General features: G+C 44.8%; 1 protein-coding gene across 1 annotated transcript in view; it reads right to left on the bottom strand.

Annotated features, from left to right (window-relative positions):
• The window catches only part of PTDSS2 (phosphatidylserine synthase 2), a 1,317,303-nt gene that overhangs the window by 1,063,432 nt on the left and 231,458 nt on the right, over nt 1-22,413 (bottom strand). The gene's annotated exons all lie outside the window — the stretch shown is intronic.

Raw genomic sequence — 22,413 nt, 5'->3', positions numbered from 1 at the left:
CAAAGCTGCTGGGGGACTCACTAAGTTAGGAAATTCAGCCTAAAGAGAGAATTCTCCCCAACACCTGGGACTGGAAAAACCCTTTGGGAGAAGATGTGTTGCTTGCGCATGTGCTGGCAAGACCACCTGTTGGGCGGTCTAGAGCATCGCTCCTGAAAGTCCCTAAAGCCACCGAAGGTACAACGTCTGTCAAAGCGTTGGTGACTTTGGCTATAGGCCTTGGGCCCAGATTTTGTCAAGATTGAAAAGGACTGTTTGAGAGCTATTTTTCTTTTCATCAAGCTCTTCGTCGGTCGTCGAGTGAAACAAGTCCCCCCCAACCCCTTCAAATGGCAGGTCGAGAATGCGCTCTTGGAGATCGGGGTTAAACTTGGTCGCCTTAAACCAAGCTGTCGTCCTTATGTTGGTGGCGACACAGATGGCTCTACCCACGATGTCAATGTGTGCCACTGTGGACTCCATGATATCCTGTGCCACTATCTTAGCCTCTGCCCACCCTGCCCTGAATCTCGCCTGACTATGCGCAGGGAGCTCCATGAGGAAGTCCGCAATCTCCTGCCAAAGCGTTCGGTTCACTGCTGCCAACATGACATCCGCGTTGCCCTGGCGCAGGTGGAGTGTAGCATTAGAGTATATCTTTTTGCCATAGGACTCCAGCAGCTTTTCCTCCTTCCCTCGGAGGACCGATGTGGGGGCAGATGAAGAAGCCTGCGGTTTAGAGTAAATGGAGGCCGCAGCTATAACAGAAGAATGGGGTTAGGGGGGGCACAGATAGTATGATAGTTTGAGTGAGTCCCCTTCTGTCGGCCTATACTTGGCATCAATAGGCTTAGTCGTAGGCTGAATGGAATGCGGCTTTACCCAGCCCTTTTTGGCCAAGGATTGTACATCCTTTTGTAGAGGGATGCCAGTTCTTGTTGCCAGGCGGATGGTCAACACCTCAGCCAAGACCCCCGCATCAGGTTATTCAATTTGGGGCTGCAGGATCCCCAGGTACTCGGCCACACCCGCCAGCCTCTCGTGCAAAGCCTTAGCTGAGGAGGGAGCGCTTGACCAAACTGAGCATCAGATCTAGAGCGAATGTGAGGTTTGCAGAATGCCAAGGGAGAGGCCCAAGTGCCTGCCTTAGGGATGGTTTCCCAATGAACGTACTTTTGGAAAGCTATTGAGACTGCTTTACCCCGCACTAGAGGGGCTTCAGGCTTGCACTGTTTGGGCTTCCGTAAAGCAGGAAACAATCCAGCAGTTAATTATGGCCTTAGAGGCCTGTGTTACTTCTTTTGAATTTCCAAATGTCACGAAAAGGAGAGAAGTGGTTCCAAAGTCCTTTGTGCTTTTCAAAATCAAACTTGAGCTCTCCCGACGGCAAGGTTGTGAAGGACCCATTCTGAATCCGACGAGGGGTCCGGGAAAAACACTGGTAAGGAGCGCAGTACCACCTTATCCCTATGGAAAGGCAAAGGGTTCTTCAGTACAGAGGGCCTGCAGTTTGCCAATCCTTCTTGATGAAATTATGGCAACCAGGAAAGCCACTTTCCATGTGAGCAAGTTCAAGTCCACCATCACCATTGACTCGAACAGCTTATGGCAGAGTCCGTTGAGAAAATTGAGATCCCATTTTGTCTAAGGAGGCTTGACGGGAGGAAAGAGATGTAGAATACACGCAAGATGGCGTTTTATCACAGGGTTTGTGAGTGAATGAATGAAGAAGAATCAGTATATGATATGGCATTTGTAACGCACCTATGCCCAAGTGTTTCAAGGCATGACGAGGCAGGGAAGGGGGAACGGAGACAACGATCTTACTAGGCCAAGTGGCTATCATGGATAGAATGAAGTACAGCTTTTGCAAATAATCCCTCATGCGACGAAGAGGCATCTAAGCAGTAATGCTTAACAAAAAAGTATGGATTGATGCCCATGTTGCAGCTGAACAGATATCAACTACAGGGACTGCGCTCTGAAGAGCCGCGGAAGTTGCCATATCCCTTGTGGAATGGGCACGAAGCCCTTCCGGCGGGTCTTTCCCTGCTAACCTGTAACACTCCACAATCGCTATTCAGCGGGATATAGTTTGCTTTGTCATTGCTAATCCCAATTTATGACCAGTATAACCCATAAAAAGTTGGTCATCCTGGCGCAATGTTGACATTCTTGAGATATAAAAACTCAGAGCCCTTTTTGGGTCCAGCCTGTGTAATCTCTCCTCTTTGCCCAAATGAGGAGGAGGGTAGAATGCTCGAAGTGTTATTTTTTTGTGACAAGAGAAAAAAAGAAACTACTTTCGGCAAGAAGGAAGATTTAACTCCAAGTACCACCTTGTCTTTGTGAAAGGTAGTAAACAGAGATTTACATGAGAGAGTGTGTAACTCACTAACCCTGTGGGCTGATGTTAAAGCCACAAGAAGGGCAGTTTTAAGTGTTAAGAGCCTTAAAGGACAGGAATGTAGAGGCTCAAAAGGTATACAAGTCAGGAATTTCAACACAAGATTCAAATCCCAAGCAGGGCCATGAAATGGAACTGGAGGGTACACGTTGGTGAGCCCCTTCAAGAATTGGATAATCAATGGAATTTTGAAATAGGAAACCTCTTCCGACGAGCACTTAAAAAAGGAAAGCACTGCCAGGCATCCCTTTATTGTTCCAACCTGGAACAATGAATACATTTGGCCCCAGATTGGCCAAATGTAGCAGAAAAGAAAGCACCATAGGAGTGCCACATTGAAAAGAGTCCACGTTCTTATCCCTGCACCAGTTACTGAATTTAATCCAACGATACCGGTACATGGATTTAGTTACTGGCCTTCTGGCCGAAAGCAAAATCTCCATTAAGTCGTCCGGAAGGTCCCAATCCTTACATCTCAACTTCTCAGAAACCATGCGTGAAGGTCGAGTGTCTTGACCTCTAAATTGAGAACCTGACCTTCTGTTGCGAGAGAAGATCCTCTTTTTGTGGAAGACTTATTGGAGGGCAGATGGACATGTCCAGGAGGTCCAGGAACCACATCCTCCTGGCCCAATTCGGGGAAATTAGGATCATGTGTTTCCAGAACTTTCTCAACCTCACGATTACGTGAGGAATCACGGGGACTGGAGGAAGCGCGTACAGAAGTGGAAACTCCCAGTCCAGCACGAACGCTGTCTCCTAGAGCTCCTCTGGGAGGAAATTCCCTTGAGAAGTACAGTTCGCACTTCTGGTTGTCACCGGTCGCGAACAGATCTACTTGCAGGGTTCCCTCAAGGGTGAAGATCTTTTGAAGGACTTCCTGAGCTAGTTTCCACTCATGGGAGACTGTGCTCTGCATGCTCAGAGCGTGTAACGCTCACCTGATTCCCGCAGAGGCGCCGGTCTTGACTGGGCGAATACCGTATCTTCAAAGGTGATGTGTAACATACGGTTGGCTCTTTGGGCTGGACCTCTGTGCACTGTATGTCTGACTCGAAGAGTAAGATGTCTGCAGATTGAAAATATGGGATTAATGAACTGGGGTTATTGGGTGTCTCTCTCTTCTTCCCCTTCTCTTCTCCTGTAGAACCCCAAAGGTTAACGCTCTCACCTTAGGTAAGTGAACGCCGAGCTCTCCATCTGCCTCGGGGCAGGGTGCCGTAACCAGTTTCTTCACTGGATAAGGGTGCAGGCCTCTTGACCTCAGAGGACTGCTGTCCATCGTTTACTGCACGAACGGTAAGTTCGGAGTATTTCAAATGTCTTTAAAAGTCTTTTGTAATGATGTCTCTTGTTTTGCAGGGTTCCGGCGATGGCGGATGACGGGCTGAAGTGAGTTGAGGATGGAACCCGTGTGAGGAATAGAAGCGCCTGGAAGCACGTAAGTAAGCGCTTGTTGCCTGCTTCACGATGCGCACTAACTGTCCTTTTATCTTGCAGGTACAAGTTCGGAGCTGCTGAAGGGTGCCGGAATACCCACTGGGTTCGGCGTGGGAAGGAGTAATGGCACGTGAGTAATAAAGTTACCCAATGTCTTTAAACGCACCTTCTTTTGTCTTTCAGATGCGGGATGCAGCGCCGAAGGCCTCCGGAGCGTGCGAAGAGTTGGTAAGCTTTTGTCTTTCAGATGCCGGAATGCAGTGCGAAGACCTCCGGAGCACGCGAAGAGTAGGTAAGCCTTTGTCTTTCAGATGCCGGAATGCAGTGCGAGGCGTTGGTGACAGCCGATGGACCAGGTAAGAGAAGCGCTGTCACTGAAGACCGTAATGCTAACCTGTTCTTTCTTGTCTTTATAGGTTTTGCTGAAGACTGGATTCAGGATGGTAAGCCTTTTTCCCTTAGGCCCAGGATCAGATGCAGAAGACACGATGAGCGTTCTGCTGCAGAGGATGCAGAATAACGCAAAGCAAGATTCATCCATCGGGTGTGGTTTAAATAGCCTCCTGTGGTGCTTAGGTGTCTCCTTCCACAGCCTCGCCTAGGTAAGAAAAGAGTTCCTGCTTTCCAGAAGAGTTCCAGTGTTCTGAACCTAGGGAGTGGCTCCTGCCCCACCCAATAGGAAAAGTAGTCCCAAACAGAAGAGGATTAGAGGCTCAACTGGCAGGTAAGTAAGCAGCATGGTCTGCTGCAGGTAAGTCCACCCAAGCATTATGAGCCCGGCGCTTCCAGCGCTGGGACTGGGCATATTTATGAGCCTGGTGCCACTGGCGCCAGGACAGGGTCCAAAAGGTCCCAATTGGGACTGGTTGGCACTCGGAACCTGGGTTATGGGTCTGCTTCCAAGGGAGTTGGGTAAGTCCTGACCTCTTGGAAGCAGAGAACATGACAGAGCGTCCACCGCTGTGTTCTGCTCTCTGGCTAGGTGAACTGCAGACAGAGAGATTCCTTCTTGTATTACCCAGAACCAGAGCAGCATTGCCTCTCTGCACAGTGGTTACCCTACTCCTCCTCTCTTGTTGAGGTAGTACATGGTCACTGTGTTGTCCGTCATTATCAGGACATTCTTTCCTTGTAGAGTGGGCAGCAAGGCCTTCAGCACTAGTCTGATTGCCCTCAGCTCCAAAAAGTTGATGTGTAGTTTGGACTCCGATGGAGACCAACAACCGTTAATTGGCAGATCGTTGGTGTGGGCTCCCCACCCAGTGAGTGAGGCATCCGACACTACGGTCATCTCCGGCCATGGCTGCCAAAAAGATTCCCCTTTGAGGATACTGTCGTTGCAAGCCCATCATAGAAGGTCCTAAGCAACTATGCTCGGAACTTGCAGAAGATCCGACATATTCCCTGAGAATTGGGACCACTCAGTTCTGAGGGCCCATTGAAGAGATCTCATCCTCAGTCGGGCCTCTGGCACCAGAAAAATGCAGGATGCCATGAGACCGAGCAACCTCAGAAAATCGAAGGCTGGCAGATGCTGGGCATTCTGGAACTTTGTTACCATCTGCAGAACGTGATGAGCTCTCACCACGGGAGGCGAGTCTTTCCCCGAGGAAGTATCCAGGACTGCTCTGATTAACTGAGTCTTTGGAATGGTACTATATGGGACTTCTGGTAATTGAGGGAGAAGCCCAGTCAGTGTAGTGAGTGGCAGGTGATTGAGAGATGTTCCTGAGCCTGTTCGAGGGAACGCGCCCTGATCAACCAATCGTCCAGGTAGGGGTAGACGTGAATCCCCCCCTCTACTGAGACTCGCTGCCACAACCGCCATCAGTTTGTTAAAAACCCATGGGGCAGAGGTCAGTCCGAACTGCAGAACTCAAAACTGATAGTGAGAACCGCCAACCGCAAACCTCAGTTACTTTCTGTGCTCGAGATGGATTGGCACATGAAAGTAAGCATCCTGAAAGTTCATTGATGCCTGAAGGATTTGAGAAAGTTACCATCTTGAACTTGTCCTTCCTGAGGAACTTGTTCAAGTCTCTTAAATCCAAGATATGTCTCAATCCTCCGTCCTTCTTTGGGATGAGAATGTAAGTGCAGTACCAACCCTTGTTCCTCTCCGCTACAGGTACATGTTCTATTGCACCTTTCTCTAGCAGGGTTAAGATTTCCTGCAACAGGAGCGGATCTGGAATTTTGACAGAGTTGGTTCCCGGTGGATGGTTCTGAGGCCTTCTTAAGATGGGACGGCAGTAACCTTGAGCTACTGTTGCCAGTGCCCAAGCATCTGAAGTAATGCCCCGCTATTCGGTCAGATGCTGAGAGATTCTGCCTCCCATCAGGGTCTTGTGTGAAAAGGTCTCAGAGTGATTTGGAGGCGGCTGAGGGTAAAGATGACGCAGCCGAGGCTGATTTCGCACCTCATCCACCATGAGGGAAATTTCTTTTACCTTTCTGTACAGCCTGTCCTCTTCCTCTAGCAAATGAGTAGTAGTATCGAAAAGAATGACCTCTCCAGGAAGATGAGCCCGAATAAGGTTTTTGAGGCTGTCGCATAGAGGCGTTAAGTGACTTAGCTGCCGCCTTGGAGGGCTGCAGTTTCTCTAAGCTCTCATCAGCTTTACTGCCGAACAGCCTCAAGCCATCGAAAGGCATGTTGAGTAGTCTGGCCTGGACGTCCAGTGCACACCCGACTTCCTCAACCACGCAAATCTGCGCAGTACTGTGCTTGCAGCCATGGATATGCTGATGCTGTCAGCAATTTTTTTTTTTTAATTTAGTTTCTTACAAAACGTTTAAAAACAGAATAACAATTTTCCAACCAAAGATTAGTGTTTCCATCTTTGTCTTATTGCTCTGTTCACAAAATATTTCTTGGTGTTATATTCATTGTCTTTCCTGTTATGAAAGTTTTTTGTCCATTTCTTTCAGGAATGATATTAACGGAAAAGTTATTTTGTTATTAGAACCATCATAAAAAGCAGTCCACCATTCTTCAGGCTGCCATGTTGTTCGTTTCAAACTTTCTGGTCCCAGGATTTTCTGTCTCTTCTTCCAAGTCGGGGCAATACAAAACAAGGTGCTTGAGTGTTTCAGTCTGAAGTTTACACAACCTGCAGATTGTATCACTCCAAGTTGCATTGTTTATTAGATTATAAATTTCCTTTGAAAGGAATTGGTTCATCCTGAACTGTAAAAAAAAAAAAAACTTTCCGTAAAAATCTGCATGGAAATATTAGCAGTTATTTTGTTAATTTGTTGTAGGCCTTCGCCTCAGGAGGCAATATTTGCATACATCTGTGGCGAGATGTTTGTTCCGTTTCCCACCAATCCATCTGCCACAATTTCTTTTTGACTTCGTTGGGGTTTGTCCACAATATCTCTTTTGTTGTGTTTAAAATCTGCAGTATGTTTTCACATTTCGACTCCCACATCTCTTGAATTGATTCACTTCTTATTTCTAAATCCTTCTTTAGTACTTTAAATTGAGGTAGACAATTTGTAGCAGATATTTTACTGTAGAACATCAAGGGGTTCCATGTAACTTTTGCAGTTATGGAAATGAGACTCAACTCTTATCTAATACAAGCAAGAGGCGTTCCGATAGGTAACTGCAAAATCTTCCTCCAAAATAAGTATTCACATGATTCCCATATACTATATGAGAATCCAAAGGAGGCTTTGCTTCCATATATTAATGCCGGCACGACTTATGTTGTAAAAGTCCCAAACAGGCTTTAAACTAAACTTTCCATATGTTTTATTGATCATTGCAGCTTGTGCTGTTAGTTGTTCACTTCTCTGTTTTATTGCTCTTACATTTGGTTCGTCATTAATGTTAGAATTTATTGTCACTCCCAGATATCTCGTCTGAGTTACATTCCTTAGTGGTTCATTACCAATGGAATTTTTTTTTGGTCATTATTCCACTTCCTTGCAAATTCTTAAATTCTAAAGTTTCTGTCTTCGTGATGTTAATTTGGAGGCCGTTCATCGAGATGTAATCCTCCAATGCCTTCAATGTGTGCTGGAGATCAATAGGCGTAAAGTCCAAGAGCACCATGTTGTCAGCATAAAGGATCCAATCGATCAAGTTTCCATTAATTTTTGATGGAAATGTTCGAGTCTATCAGGTGTTTACCCACGTCATTGATAAAAAAGTTGAATAACACGGCACCTAGTGGGCAACCCTGTTTTACACCTCGTTCTGTTTAAATTGCTTTCGACGGTGTTCCTTTTTTGTCAAGCCGGATTTTAATGGATGTACCAGAGTAGAGTTCTTTTATCGCTCTAACAAATCATTCAGGACAGTTCTGGGCTCTCATTTTTCTCCACAACAAGTTGCGATCCACTGCATCGAAAGCGTGGGCTAAGTCGATGAAGGCAAGATATATTTCCTTTTTCTTCCCGATTGCCTCCATTTTTAGTACATTAAGAAAAAGATTAAGATTACAACCTACTACCTTTACGAAACCTGTTTGACGGAGATCAAATGAGTCCGATTGCTGTATCCATGCTGTTAATTGGATTTGTAATTGCGTTGCAAAAATCTTCCCTACAACTTCTAAAAGCGCTATAGGCCTGTAATTCCCGGGTTCAGATCTGATCCCTTTTTTAAAAATAGGGACTATTATAGCACTTTTCCATGACGAAAGAATGGTTTGTTCTCGTATTATATTTTTAAATAAAGTATAACAGAATTCAGTCCATTCCTTAGGGTTTTCCTTTAGTATAAAATGTGTCAATCCGTCTGGGCCAGGTGCTCTCGATGTACTCAGCTTTTTGACGTTTTCTGCTATGTTTTATTTTGAAATAGTGATGTTCAAGGTCTCATATTTCTCATTGGTTTCTTGCATAGACGGTGTCTGGGGCTTATATAGTGTAGTGTAATGTTTGATCCACTGTGCCTCACTTACCGTGTTGGGGATGAGCGCTGTTTGATTTGACTCCGTTTTATTCAGAATAGCCCAAAATACTCTTGTAGTTGTGTTGTGCAAAGTTGGCATCATTTCTTACGCATCTTTTTGTTGCATTAGGGCCCTATGGGCTTTTATCTAGTTGTTATATTTTGTTTTCAGTTTTTTTTTTCCTTCTAATTGCTTTTGGACATTCTCGTGTTTTAGTGCCCGAATATTTCTTCTAGTTCACGTTTCTTCTCTACCACCATTTGATCGTAACTGTGGCAACAGCGAAAGTGACTTTTCCTGTTGATGTTGGGCATCTCCTTGTATTGTTCTAGCAGTGGGACATAGTCCGGCTCTAAATTGCTTTGAATACAGGTCGTCATGATTTTTATTTTCTTGCTATTTAGCCTTAGTCTATTACGACCAAGTTCAATAGTAATTTCATTTTGCCAGTTTTCTGAGTTATCAGATCTCATTTCATGTTTGACTCCAATTGTGACCAAGTTATGGTCACTCTGATCCATATTTAGTACTTTCAAGAACACTACTGCGTCGGCGATTCTCTCTGATACAACAAAGTAATCGATAACGAGTTTAGGGCCCCATTTTTCCAGGTGGGATTGGATGGTACATCTCCTGGTGTATTCCCCTTGAGTATTCTAAGATCCCTAACGGATATGTCATTAAGGAGATGTTGAGTCAGTAGCTCTATTTTGAGACATGTACGACCAAAACCTATTGCTCCCGATATGTTATTAAGATCCAAATTCCAATCACCACATATCATCAGGTTTGCAGTTGTCTCTTGTGACATGATTTCATCCATTACGTCACATAACTCATCCAGAAAGGACCAAGTCCCTGTTGATTTTTGTTGCCAATATAAATTATTTGTGTTGGTTTCTTTAGCCAGCTTTTTTCAATTATGGGGTCACATTTCTTGACTCCAGGATTCGGAAACCACTGCATATTTTTACCAAGCGATTAGGCCAGTCATGGGTCTCCCCATTTTTTGTGAGATAGCTGGATTTATTGCCATCTTGTACCCTGGTACCAGGGGAGGATCTACCAACCACATTTCCTGTAAACACAAGATATCCAATTTTTGTAAGGCAGCGGGAGGGTCTTGGAAAAGATGAACATGCCCTCTTGTGTTCCAGGATCCAACTTGAAGGATGTCGGTGTGTATTATATTATGGCACTAACTTAATTTACTTTGATTTAGTGAGCCAGCCAGCCAACTCCAGTCATCCATGAGTTCAGTTGTTTGCGTTTTAGCTTGTTCGTTTTGGCTTGTGTTTAAACTGTCGGGCACAGGGATTGTGATCTTTATTTTCCTTTTTCGTTTGTTTTTTCAGGTTGTGCTGATGTGCGAGTTGCAGTCAGGCTTCTAACTTGTTTGTGGAACTCATTATTCCAGAAAGTAGCCGAGCTTTGGTGTCGATCTCCATTTCTTTTTCCATTTGGATCAATTTGGTCCTCTCTCAAATTTCTTAACTGATTCAATTGCTCATTGCTAAATTCTTTTATGTCAAAGTCAAGCTTGCTTAGGACCTTACTTTGATCCAAGATTTGGTCCCTTATTTGTCTTTCATGAATGTGTAGTAAGACCCGGTCAGTCTTGAGTTCATTTATGAAATCAACTATTTTTATATCCTTAGTTGACAAGGTTTTCAGCTGTGCAATGTGTTGTAATAAAGTCAACACATTTCTTCTGTTCAATATGAGCCCATCATTTGCCTTATAAGCTCTTTCTAATAGAAAACAAAAGTTACAGTTGGAGTTTTTTCCCATTTGTACGACTTGTACCTTCTGTTGTGGGGGAAGCGTTTGCACCTGCCATCGAATAAGAATTCCTTGCAAAATCATCTTGCTTTTGTTTCCCCTGTTGACTATTTAGAAGGGTTTTCAATAGCATCTCAGATTCACGTTGATGACTCTTCAGTAAAGTAGATTGTAGGGGCTCTGATTTATTCATGGATTTACCCTAACTTGATTTTGATGAATAAGATTCCTTCTGTCTTCAATAGTTCGGAACCTTTCTACCGTGTCTTTTATTTTTCCCGGTAGTTAGTTCTCTCTCTCTCTCTCATCATTTACAGTGGTGTCCATTATACATACTCTTTCCTCATTATTTACTTTTGAGCACAACTTCCTTCACATGGACTGAAGTCATCAGTTTTTTTAAAGTACTACTTGCTGTGTTTACAGGCGATTCAAAGTCTGCTTCATCAATGTCATGATCGCCATCTACTATCTCATATATTGATACATTTATTAGTTCATCAATTGAATTTTCATCGTCAGTGCTATTTGAGCGTTTCCTATGTTCAGTGTAGATTTCATCCAATTCTTTAACTAATTCATTGTTTGGGAGACCTTGTTTGCATTCTCTGATTTGTGTTCTGAGAGATTCAGAGATTTGAGGTTTCTTAAAAATTTTAGTGATCCTCTTATAGCCTTGCGTTTGTTCCATTATATTCATGTTTTTTTTTTAGCTTTGCCTGCTGTAGTGACAGATTTGTTCGACACAGCTGTTGAAACTGTGTTGTTTATCAAATATTGTATATACCCGTGTCTTAACATGGACTTCTGCAAGTTTTTGAGTTTCAATTTCACTTGTTTTTGCATTCTGCATATTATCTCTTTCTTGTAGAGATTGGCAAGTAGCTAATGCAACTTTTTCTGTCACGCTTTGAGTTACGTTACTCGAGGTGGTTGAACATCCCGATCTTTCAGATTAGTGGCTTGAGTTCCTATTAGATCTTTGTCCGCCATGTCACAAGTATCCAAAGAGTCATTGATGGCCATTTTAGATCTCGTAACTGAGGGCTACCCTAAGAGAAGTGTCTGCTTATCAGAGTTTTTAGTAACCTCCAAAGTTATACAGATCTCCACTTCATTAGATGGAGACCTGGGTGTGAATGGCTGGATATCTCGCTTATCGTTTTTTGAAGTCAAGTTGCCTTCCATCTCTCCATGGTGAGATGTGGAGCATTGAGTTGAGCTCAGGTCAGTCGCAGTTTTGCACACTTTTATGAAGCTCCTTAATTGTGATGTTTCTTGTAATCTCATGTTATCAACATGGATTTTTTTCAGGATCTGTAGGGCTTCTCCAGCAACTTCTGCTAAAAATCTCTTGTCTCCGGCATTGCATACCATTTGGTTCTTAAGAAGAGCACTGGACATTTCCAAAGACTGTAAATCGTTGATTGGATTTTCATTTCTCTCATCTCAGATTCGATATTTGTCATCTTTGAATTTAGAAGGGCAATCAACGTATTCTGGTCTTTATAGTTATCAATGAATTGCTCATACATCTTTGTAAATGGGGCAGTGGAAATAGTTATTGCGATGATATTTTTGGCATTAATTCAGAACATACATTTTCAACTGATGGCCTTTTTCCATCTCTATGTAAATTCTGTGTTCTTTGCTTCCAAAAAGTTGATCTTCTGATTTTGGGAAAGGGTCTTTCAGCAAGAGAGGAATCAGAAGAGGAAGTTTCTTCCAATGATGAATTACCAATTTCTTCACCCCCATTCAAATTTTGTGCAACAGAAGTGGGTCCTTGTGTTGGTTGTTTTTCAGTTTCACATGTCAGTCTTTTCTGAGATCTATATAGTTCTTTTTCAGTGCTGGAATCATTCCTTTTATTTATCCTTTCATTGTTTGTCATCAAGCTCTTTGATTGAATGTCGTAGTTGCATTGGAGTGGGATGTTACCAGGAGGTTGATCATTGACATTTGTTGTGGTAGGTGTTTGAAGTCTTGATTCACAATTTGTTAAATCAACCTGGGCGTTCAATTGTATTTGTTCATTGATACAAAGCAGGTCTTTCAGTAATTGGTCGGCTACTGCTAAAGAGCTACGTCTTGCAGTCGACCCAAGTACCTTTAGATCAAAATTATGGAGCTCAATTTGTAGTCCAGTTTGAAATCTTTCTTTTGTTCTCCGTTCATCAATAGAACTATTCGGAATAAATGGGGCAAGATCTATTTTAAAAGGATCATCAGGGTCAGAAGCGTCGTTTTCACACAATGGTTCTTTTCTTGCGTGTACTATAGTCTCAAGAGTACTACAGCAATTTCTCACATGTACTCATTTGGCTGCTTATAGATTCTTTGGTTCCGTCAGCCATGTTTATATCATAATGCACATTTTCATCTGTCGTATTCACAATATCAGGTGTGTTTAGTGCATTCAATTAATTGGCTGTGTGGGTCGAATATACAGGAGATGCTATCTGCTGCAACTGAGCCAATAGACGGTTTGTCCGATTTTTCGAGGTTTGAATCCGCTGTCATCATGCAGCGGCTCTGGAAAAGATCCTTGCAGTCAGAGGCCAAGTTCGGAGGAAGCCGGGTGCAATCCCAGGCACTGACCCGAGAGACACACTTCGATCGACCGAGGTCAGTCAGCCGGGAGGACCCCCCCCACGTCATGCTGGTACCGCCCACAATCTCCGGCAAAGTCTGTGCCACATCCACGCGCTCAGCAGTCCGCAGCGGGGAGCTCCAGCTCCAACCACGGCATCCGAACCCCACCATAAACCCCGGGAGGAGCGGAAGAGCATGCCCCGGCCGCCACACCCGGCGAGCCGCAAGCAGCATGTCGGCTGCAAACAGGCTCAGCAAGAGCCGTGCTAGCCAGAGGTAAAGGGAAGTGGGCCGATTATGAAAGGGGGGATTGAAGTTTCGTCGTCGTTGGTTTTCTGGCCAATTAAAGGCTTCCCTTTGTTTACCTTCTCTGTTCCATTGCTTATTGAATTTTCGCTATGCTGGATTATCCCAAGGGCAATGTCAATATCGATGTTACGTTTCAATTGCGCTCATATTTTTACATTTAGATTATGTATGGGGGGTAAGGCTGGAGTGTTGGAGGGGAGGGGTACATCTTTAAATCTTACAGACTGGGAATTTAAGTCCATGACTGTAAGCTTGTGTAACTCAGGGCTCAGAGGGTTCTCCCTTCCCACTCATATAAATGGCTTCAGAACAGACAGTTTTCTCACCTTAACCTTGCCTCACCCCACGAACACCACAAACACTCTGCTTCACTTCGCTACGCTCCGTGTCTGCAAAGTAGTTTTGAAGCAGGGACTCCACCTCCAGCCAATGAAAGTACAGAAAATACTCAGTAGCTGCAGCTCCTCAATGGGTAAACAGGACACCACAAACACTCTGCTTCACTCCCGGTCAGAAATATCCAGTCCTAACTGGAGTCACTCTCCCATTGCCTCCTTGCCATATTTAACAATATTCAGTAAGCCTTCCCTTTCTTCGCCTTCTGGAATATGTTCAGCCACCGCTGAAACAATCCCACAGGGTATGGGTGAACTTGGCCCGGGTACAGGTAATATTAGCGGAATTAAGGGCCATACTGCCTGAGATAAACACCTTGCGAGCCCAAGCATCCACTTTTTTATCATCTCTATCCGGTGGGATAGATGGATAGGCTGATTATCTTGTGGAAGTTGCAGCTTGGACCACTAGACTCTCAGGCATAGGGTGCTTAGTAAGATAATCAGGGTCACAACTTGCTGGTCTATAGTTTTTGGGGAAGTTCTTGTTGACTGCTGGCCCAGATTCAGGAGCCTCCCAGTTTGCGACCACTGTTCTTTGAAGGGCCCCGTGAAAAGGAAGAACTGGGTCCTTTTGGGAGGCCCTGATCCAGGATGTCTGTCATATCATCCTATTCAAAGGTTGGTGGTGACCTACCCCAACCCATATAGTCAGCAACCCTGTTCATCAGGTTCCTGTACCCAGAGTCTGCATGTTCTGCAGGATCAGGTTTTGGAAATTCTAACTCTGGTGATGTATCAATGCCACTGGCAGAGTGAAGGGTGTCACAAAGATCTCTCATTCTTGACTCAGGGTCAATCAATTCCTCTGGTACGCCCCTAGTACCAAATTTTACTCCCAATGCAGAAATATACTCTGAGGCGCTCTCCTCCCACAAAAATCGAGGACATAGGCTTAAAAATGTCTGAGCTCAGTAAAGGTGTGTACCTTTTTCTTCCTCTTAAATGTGCCTCGAGGAAATCGAAGGAATCTTCGAAGACTAATTCGATAACGGAGTCAATGTCTCCTTCGGCTTCGAAGCAATTGGCACGATGGCGTTGATGAACTCGTCGAATGATTCGACTGTTTATTCTTCTTAGCAGGAGAATCGGCTGTTGAGGAACCTTCAACGTTTTAACGGCGGGTCGAGGGTGTTGAGTCTCTGTCTTACTACTGGTCTTAACCAAAGTGGTTTCTGACCTTCCTGCGTCGTCCAAAGGAGCGACCGGGGTCTGGCTCTTACGAGGCTTCTTTGTGGGGGTCGGGCCGCATTCTCAAAGACCTCCATCATGTGCACAATTCTTCCCATTTTCTAGGGTAATCCGACCTAGTCAGACATCGGATCACCTCTGTAGAGGTATCTGACTAAGAAGAGGAAGACCTATGTCCTATCTTGGCCTTCTTGGAAGAAGAAGAACGTCTCAACCTACTCCTAGAACAAGACCTCTTTGAGTGCTTGTGTCAATACGAGTCTTTCAACTCACCGGACTTCCGATGCTTCTTAGAAGAGGCCTTCAAAGCATCTCGCCCCGCCGCCAATTTACCTTTTCGTTCATGAAGAGCTTTCTCAGTCATCGACTGACAGGAGCCACAGTCGCCGGTCCGAACCTAAACACCAAAGGCATTTAAAACCGCAGTCGATACACTTTTTAAACCCCGTCTTAGGTGTCGAAGGGGTCTAAGATGATGACATTTTCCTGAGGAAAATACGAAGCGCCCCATTAACACGATTGCGAAGCTATTGGAAAAACGGAACTGAAGCCAACTGGCGAGGTACAAGCTACTTATACTGCTGGTGACATCGACACGCTACCGAGACAGTCGAGGGACATCGACGCCACGACCTCGTGCACAGCGCCCTCTGCCGATAAACATTTTTCCCAAAGCAACAAAGCTGGCGAGATACGAATATCATAGATGAGGAATACGTGGGAGGACACAATCCATTTGAAAAAAAGCCTAATCCGATGGCTTTGGCTGCTGAATTTGAACGGTCTGTCGAACAGATTATCCCTCCACGATTCTGTTGACTGTCTGCCAAAAGGGGACCCCCCACATCCACGGGTACACGTATTGTAACAGTGCCGAAGAAGGACAAAGATTGTCGGTGGAAGGGGCATTCTCAGATTTCATCCATTCTTGGACTGTACAGATTCTTCTCCAAGGATAGCAGACAGCAAGGATTTGGGCTTGGCATCCGTACCTGACGCAGCTGAAGGTGCAGACAAAAGGGCCACAATCGTGGACACTGGAGGGGCTGCCATTTTGAGATTCTGTGGTGACATGCGTCACAGATCTGTCAGAAGCCATGATGGATTTGGCTGTTATTTTAGGAGCTTTTGATGGTAATTTAGCCCTTTTTGAGGGTTCCTAGGCAAAGCCACTAGATGTGGACAAGCGTCAGTCTGTTTTGCTCCCTCAGACTGGCCAGTACAATGTTTATCCCCTTTGAGGGGAACCTTGGAAATCAATCCAGTTTTACTAACCCTGGAACAAAAATCCTCAGCCTTGCTGGTAGACTGATTAGCCCCTTTCTGGGGAACCTTAGGAGCGACCCCGGTACCTTTGCCCCCAGAAGTGGAACCTCAGAGGAATCTCTGGTATCCAGCTTAGACCCCAAGTGGAGCTCCTCAGGTCAAGCACTGGTGACGCTAAAATCTGTACAACTCCTCCCTGAACCCGATGACCCCGGAAAGGAGTCACCAGGACGGGGTGCCATGAACCGGGCATTTATTTTCTTTAATTCTCCTAAGTAGACTGGAGGAGCAGAGTGGAAGAACTCTCCCCTAACAAGCCTTCTTTGAGTGCCAGGAAGAGGTAGTCTCAGTAGAAGCATGCGTTTCAACAATGATCTGGTCTGGGTTTAGACAATGGAGGCGAAGATTGTGAGGGTTTGCCATTGCGTAATGGCATCCGCAGGAGACACATGAAGTGAAGGCCTTACACTCCAAAATAAATTAAAAAAATACCACTGCATCGAGACAGGAAGACAAATTGACTAACAAAAAGCAGGGTAAGAAGTAAAGAAACCTGCAATGCTATGTGTGTCTGATCCCGACCGTGTGGAGAAAAGGACAGAAGGGTGATACGCTGGGCAGGGCACTGGAATACAGGGCTAAAACCACACGTGTTGGGTCTGCATAAAAATGTAAAAATGACAAATATATTTTTGATGCTATTAAAAAGTTCTCTTATCCCGGCCCAAAAGAATGAATATCCCATAAGTATGGAGGAAAAGGGACGATATGTAGGAGTACAGAGAGGGGGTGAGGTTAAGAGGGAGCAGAGTCAGACCCGAAATCTAGACAGCCATGGGTGGTGGAGCTACTGGCAATGTAGTAACCTCAGCGGAAGTGGATGTCTAGACCAGCAGGAGCCTAGCGGGTACAGTAGGAGCAGAGGCAGAAGGCACACCAGTAAGGCTGGAGATGGAGGTTTCAGAGGCACATCGCTTTAATGATGTCTTTAAAGGAGCCCTTCATTGCTGGGAATTGCGTGTCACAAGACCAGTAAAGTGGCCTTGTCAAGAGGGGACGGAACCCCCTCTCAGACTGGGTTAAAAGACCTACCAGGGAGAAATCCAGAGCCAATCCTACCCCGAAGTTGGACAGTGGCTTGAGAAGGTCCCAATTCTTGCCTCTCCTCGTCTCGTTTGTGGCAAAATATTTATGTGCAGACCACTATGAATTTGCCAAAAATGTTGCCGTGAACAACAACGGTGAGAGCCTGCTGCCATATTCGGCCAACCTTGCAGAGCTGACAAAACAATGGGCCTGCATAAGTCCCCCTAGACCAACGGGGACTGCCGCAGTCACGCGATCCCATGTGATTGCCATATCAAGAAGTGCTCTTGGAGATTTGTGATCGCTGCTTACTTGCTGTCATCTACTGCTTGTGCCCAAGCACCAGTCTGGGACGTTGGATCCGTCTTCCTCCATGGCCACTACACTGCTGCAGGCTCTGCAGCTTTGACCCATGTCTGGTGCGGTCAGGTGACCACCATATTAGGAAATGCCTCTAGGGCGTACTTAGCCCTGGGCATCCCATCCAAAGGGCAACCTTTTGAAAGGTTTTGACTATTTCGGTTCACCGCTGCTGGCACCTGATCAGGCGCCGACTAACCACCTATTTGTCTATTTATTCATTCATTATATTCCCCTCGGTCTTCGTGCCCTGTCCTACTCCATCGAGGATAATCCATCGCACTATTCCCCTGCAATCCTCTGCTCGCACACGCTATCATTCCAATTTTTCTCTTGTCCCTTCATTAGTTCTGACGCTCTCCATTGCTTCATTTTGGTTTTCTGAAAGCTTGTACAGTTTGCAAGAAACATCATTCTATTCTCAACTTATTTCTTCATTCTAATTTTCATTTTCTCTGCTTAACTGAAACCTGGATCACCCCGACAATTATTTTACTTCAGCCTCCCTTCATACTACTTCCACTTCGTTTTCCCATAGACGTCACGCCCACAGACGAGGCGGGGCAGAGCACTGGAATTCTCTAGAATTCTCTGGAATTCCTCCTTTACTCCTCCTCCTCGCCCCATAAGCTTCCCTTTCTTCAAATATCATTTTTTGCCCTTTTCTAATCCTTTTCTGTCTCTCTTCTTGTTGTCTTTTGCCCTCCAGGTCTATTTGTTTTTCCTGAACATACTGATCTTCTCTTATCCCACCTTCTGCCATCTTCCTTGCCTTTTTCTTATTTGGGATGTCAACCTCCCCTCCTCCAATTCATTGTTTCCTTTGCTGCTTTCACTCGCTGACTCTTAGCATTTGCACTCCCCACCCCCCGCCCCCATCATCAGTCTGGTTCCTGCATCGATTTAATTTTTTCATCACTTCCTCCTCCCTCGCCTGCTCCTTCCTGCCCCTTTTATTCCTCTGATCTCTTACTACTTTCTTTGTTTCCTCTCCCCAATTGCCAACTTCTTTGACTATCTTTACTCGTCATAATCTCTCTTCATTTAACTCTTAACATTTATTTCTTCTTTGCACTCTTCCCTTCCATCAATTCAAATGTTCTGTTCCCTCTTTCCCGATACAGCTGCTAGTACTTTACATTCTTCTGTGCATGACTCAACTTTTCCTCTGTGCCCTTTTTCTCCTACTCGTAAAATTCCACAGCCCTGGCTTTCTCCCGACCTTGTGTCCCTTCATTGCAACTTGTGTAAAGCCGAACAGCAATGGAAAAACTCGATCTCCTTCTGACCTAGTCACGCTCAGCGCTGCACTCCTCATTTGACTCTGCTTTAATTGCTGCAGAAAAATAGTATTTTCCCCCCATCTTAAACTTTCTCTATTTCACCACTGCCTCTATCAAATTCTTCAAAATATTCTGTCTCCTAAAGTGCCTGATCCGTCTGCTTTTCCATCTCTCTTCCTCTGACTTTGCAAACTACCTTACACCCAAAGTAGCAAATCTCTGCTCAGCTTTCATTTCTCCTCTTACTCCATCCTCTTCTCTCTGTCTACATTATTTTTCTTGATTCTCTCCTCTTGCGGACTCCGACACCTCTACTCTTTTAGCTCGTGGTCACCATACTGCTTCTCCTTCTGATCCTCTTCCCTACTTTCTTATCTCGTGATATTGTTGATTTCCTCCTCCTACCTTGGGCATCTCAGGGTCTGTTCTTGAAAGGTTCTGCTCCTATCTTTCCCAATGGTCCTACTCTAACTTGGGCCGGGCACTCCTCTCCTTCACTTCCTCTTTTATATGGTGTTGCTCAAGGCTCTGTATTTGTCTTCTCTCTTTATACTGCTCCTCTTTCTAGCTTACTTTTCATCTGAACGCCAATGACACTCAGATCGTTTTCTTCCTGGATTCTGCTATGCACTATTGTTTCAAACTTTCTTTCAGCTGTTCAATACTGGATGTCTTCTAGTTTTCTACATCGCAACCCTTTGAAAATGGAGGTTCTGTTCTTTCCTGCTTCTACTATTCCCAAGTCTCCCTTTTCCATCTTTCTTTCCCTCATCTTCACCTTTTTTCTCGCTATCTACGCGTAACCTGGGCGTTATCTTTGATTCTTCTCTCTCGTTTTCACTTCACATTTCTTCTACTGCTTGCTCTTGTCATTATGGATTTTTCAACATCCGCCATGCTTGTCCCCATCTTTCTTTTCATGCCAGGAAACGTCTTTTTTCTCTCGTTATTTCTCGTATTGATTACTGCTCAGCTCTGTTACTTGGTCTTCCTGCCTCCAATCTTCTGCCTCTTCACTCCTTTTATAATTCTTCAATTAATCTCCTTTCTTTACTCGCACAGTCTTATATTACACCCTCCCTACTTTCTATTTCACTACTTCCTTTTGAATGCCATCTTCTCTATCACTTTCTCTCAATTGACTTCAAATATACCCATGGTCTAGCCCTGCCTATCTCTCTGCCTTACTATCGTTTTACGTCCCATCTCGCCCTCTCAGATCTCAGAATGTATTTCTTTTAACTGTTCCCAAACCGCCCTACGATTCCTCTCATTTGTTAATTTTCTCTTCTAGCTCCCAAACATTGGAACTTCCTTCCCCTCTAACTTCGTTCTTCCTCATCTCTCTGTATTTTCCAATTAAACTTTAAAACGCATCTTTCATCTTCTCTGGTCTGTAAATCCTATAGCTTTCCCTTCTGTTTTTACCCAGGTCTACATTTTATCATGATTGTACTGTTATTAGATATATCTTGTTCAGCGCCTTTGGCGAAAGGCGCTTTAAAAATCCAATAAAATGAAATGAAACATCCAGAGCCAGTCCTACCCTGAGGTGGAAAGAGGCAGTTGAGAAGGGCCCAATTCTTGCCTCCCACACTCCATTTGTGGCAAAATGTTTATGTGCAGGCTACTGTTAACTCATGACATGACTCAAAAAATTGCTAGCCAGTCTTCTCTATAAAAATAAACACTGTGTCCAGGTGGCCAGAAGACAAAACAAATCATCATCAGGACAAATACCCAGAGAAGAGAGATGTAAAAGCATCCGTCTGCAACAGCGATCAACCTCAGAGAGAAAGAAATTTGCCCTGAAGGGGAGCTACAAATTTGCTGCAGATGCTGCTGTGAATAACGACAGTGAGAGAGCCCGCTGCCATATGCAGCAACATCGATGACCTAGCAGAGCTGCCGAAAAGAACAATGGGCCTGCATAAGTCCCCCCTAGACCACTGGGTAATGAAAGGGAAGTAGGACTCACCACCCCCTAAAACAGTTATGGGGAGACTACACGGAATGAGGCCTTGTAAGATCAACCTGAACCTCAACATTATGTGGTGAGCCAGCGTGGAGAACGTAGGAAGAACTTAGCTACTTATGACTTTTCAATACACAGACACACACACACACACACACCCTCACCCCACCCCCTGGCGTGGAGAACACAGGGCACGATTGACCAAGCAGAGAGGTCCCCATCCTGAAAAAGAGGGAACAGTAAGCAGGAAGTGGGTTTTTTTTGGGTGAGGTCAGAGGTGGAGGATGACCAAGAGATCAGTAGTAGTAGTAGTAGTAGTAGTAGTAGTAGTAGACGCATTTATATAGCGCCTTTATCCCTTTAATATGGCCTCAATGCACTTGTAGTGGGAACACCCTTAGGGACTGAAGTCCAAGGTATGGGAAAATTGGCAGAAGGATTAGAGTCCAATGTGTGTTATTTGGCCAAGATAGGGAGTTAAGTGAGCTGGCCAAGCTCCAGTAAGCTAGGAGGAAGAAAGAAGCAGCAGAACGTGGAGGTGATTTGTGGAACAGATGAGGTGCTGGCTAAGGAGTGAAAGTGGTTCTGCAGTGTGAATGAGCATGGTTTTGCATCCAGTGGTTAGACAAGGTAGCGTAAAGAGTGATTTTTAAAGCAAATGTTACTGAGCGAAAGGAGGCTGCTAGAGTATTGGGGAAGGTGTAGTGATCTGGGGGGTGGGCTGTAATGAGTTGGAGGGAACAAGGTAGGTAGTATTGGCAGTAGGACAACCAAAATCAAAGGGTGGAGACAAGAACTAGGAAGATTAAGTAGGGGGAGGGGTGAGGCAAGGGGACTAGAGGAAATAATACTAAAGGGATAGGCTTAACTTATTTTGAAAAAACAAAAAAAGGGGCAAGTACAGTGAAATCTACCACGATCTTACTCAGATTTACATCAAGAGACACAGCCCTCCATCAGAGCAGGTGGATCAGTTGCTGCACCCACTGTGGGTGCTAAAAAATAAATACTCAAAATGCTTCCTGGTGATGCAGTTTTTTGTATTTCATTTATTTGGTCATAGGGATGGAATTTATTCTAGAAGAAATTACTTAGAGGACAAAACATACAGCAGAGGCAGTCTCTCGGTAGGATGTCTCTACAGAACAAATTGGTTGTGCGGCTATGAGAAAGCCAGGGATTTGTGGTGGGATTGGGCGTGTGGTCCCCTGGGGGGGTTAATGCACTGGAATACAGCCCAAGTAGAATACCAAGGGGGCATAGCATGAATAAAGGTAGACATTCATGGCCAGGGGCAAGTATTAACATCTGTACAGATTATATACATTTATTTGCGGTGTTGAAGGGGAAGACAGGCTGGGCTGTCTTTTGAGGGCGTGATTATAAAGTTGGCAAAGGAGAAGGCCCTTCGCCAGCAAGCAAGAAGCTTGAGTCCTGT

Source organism: Ambystoma mexicanum, chromosome 11 (genome assembly GCF_040938575.1).
Source record: "Ambystoma mexicanum isolate Mex_15411 chromosome 11, UKY_AmexF1_1, whole genome shotgun sequence".
NCBI classification, from domain to species: domain Eukaryota; kingdom Metazoa; phylum Chordata; class Amphibia; order Caudata; family Ambystomatidae; genus Ambystoma; species Ambystoma mexicanum.
Note: the sequence above shows the minus strand (reverse complement) of the source record. Positions and strands in the feature narration are given on the sequence as shown.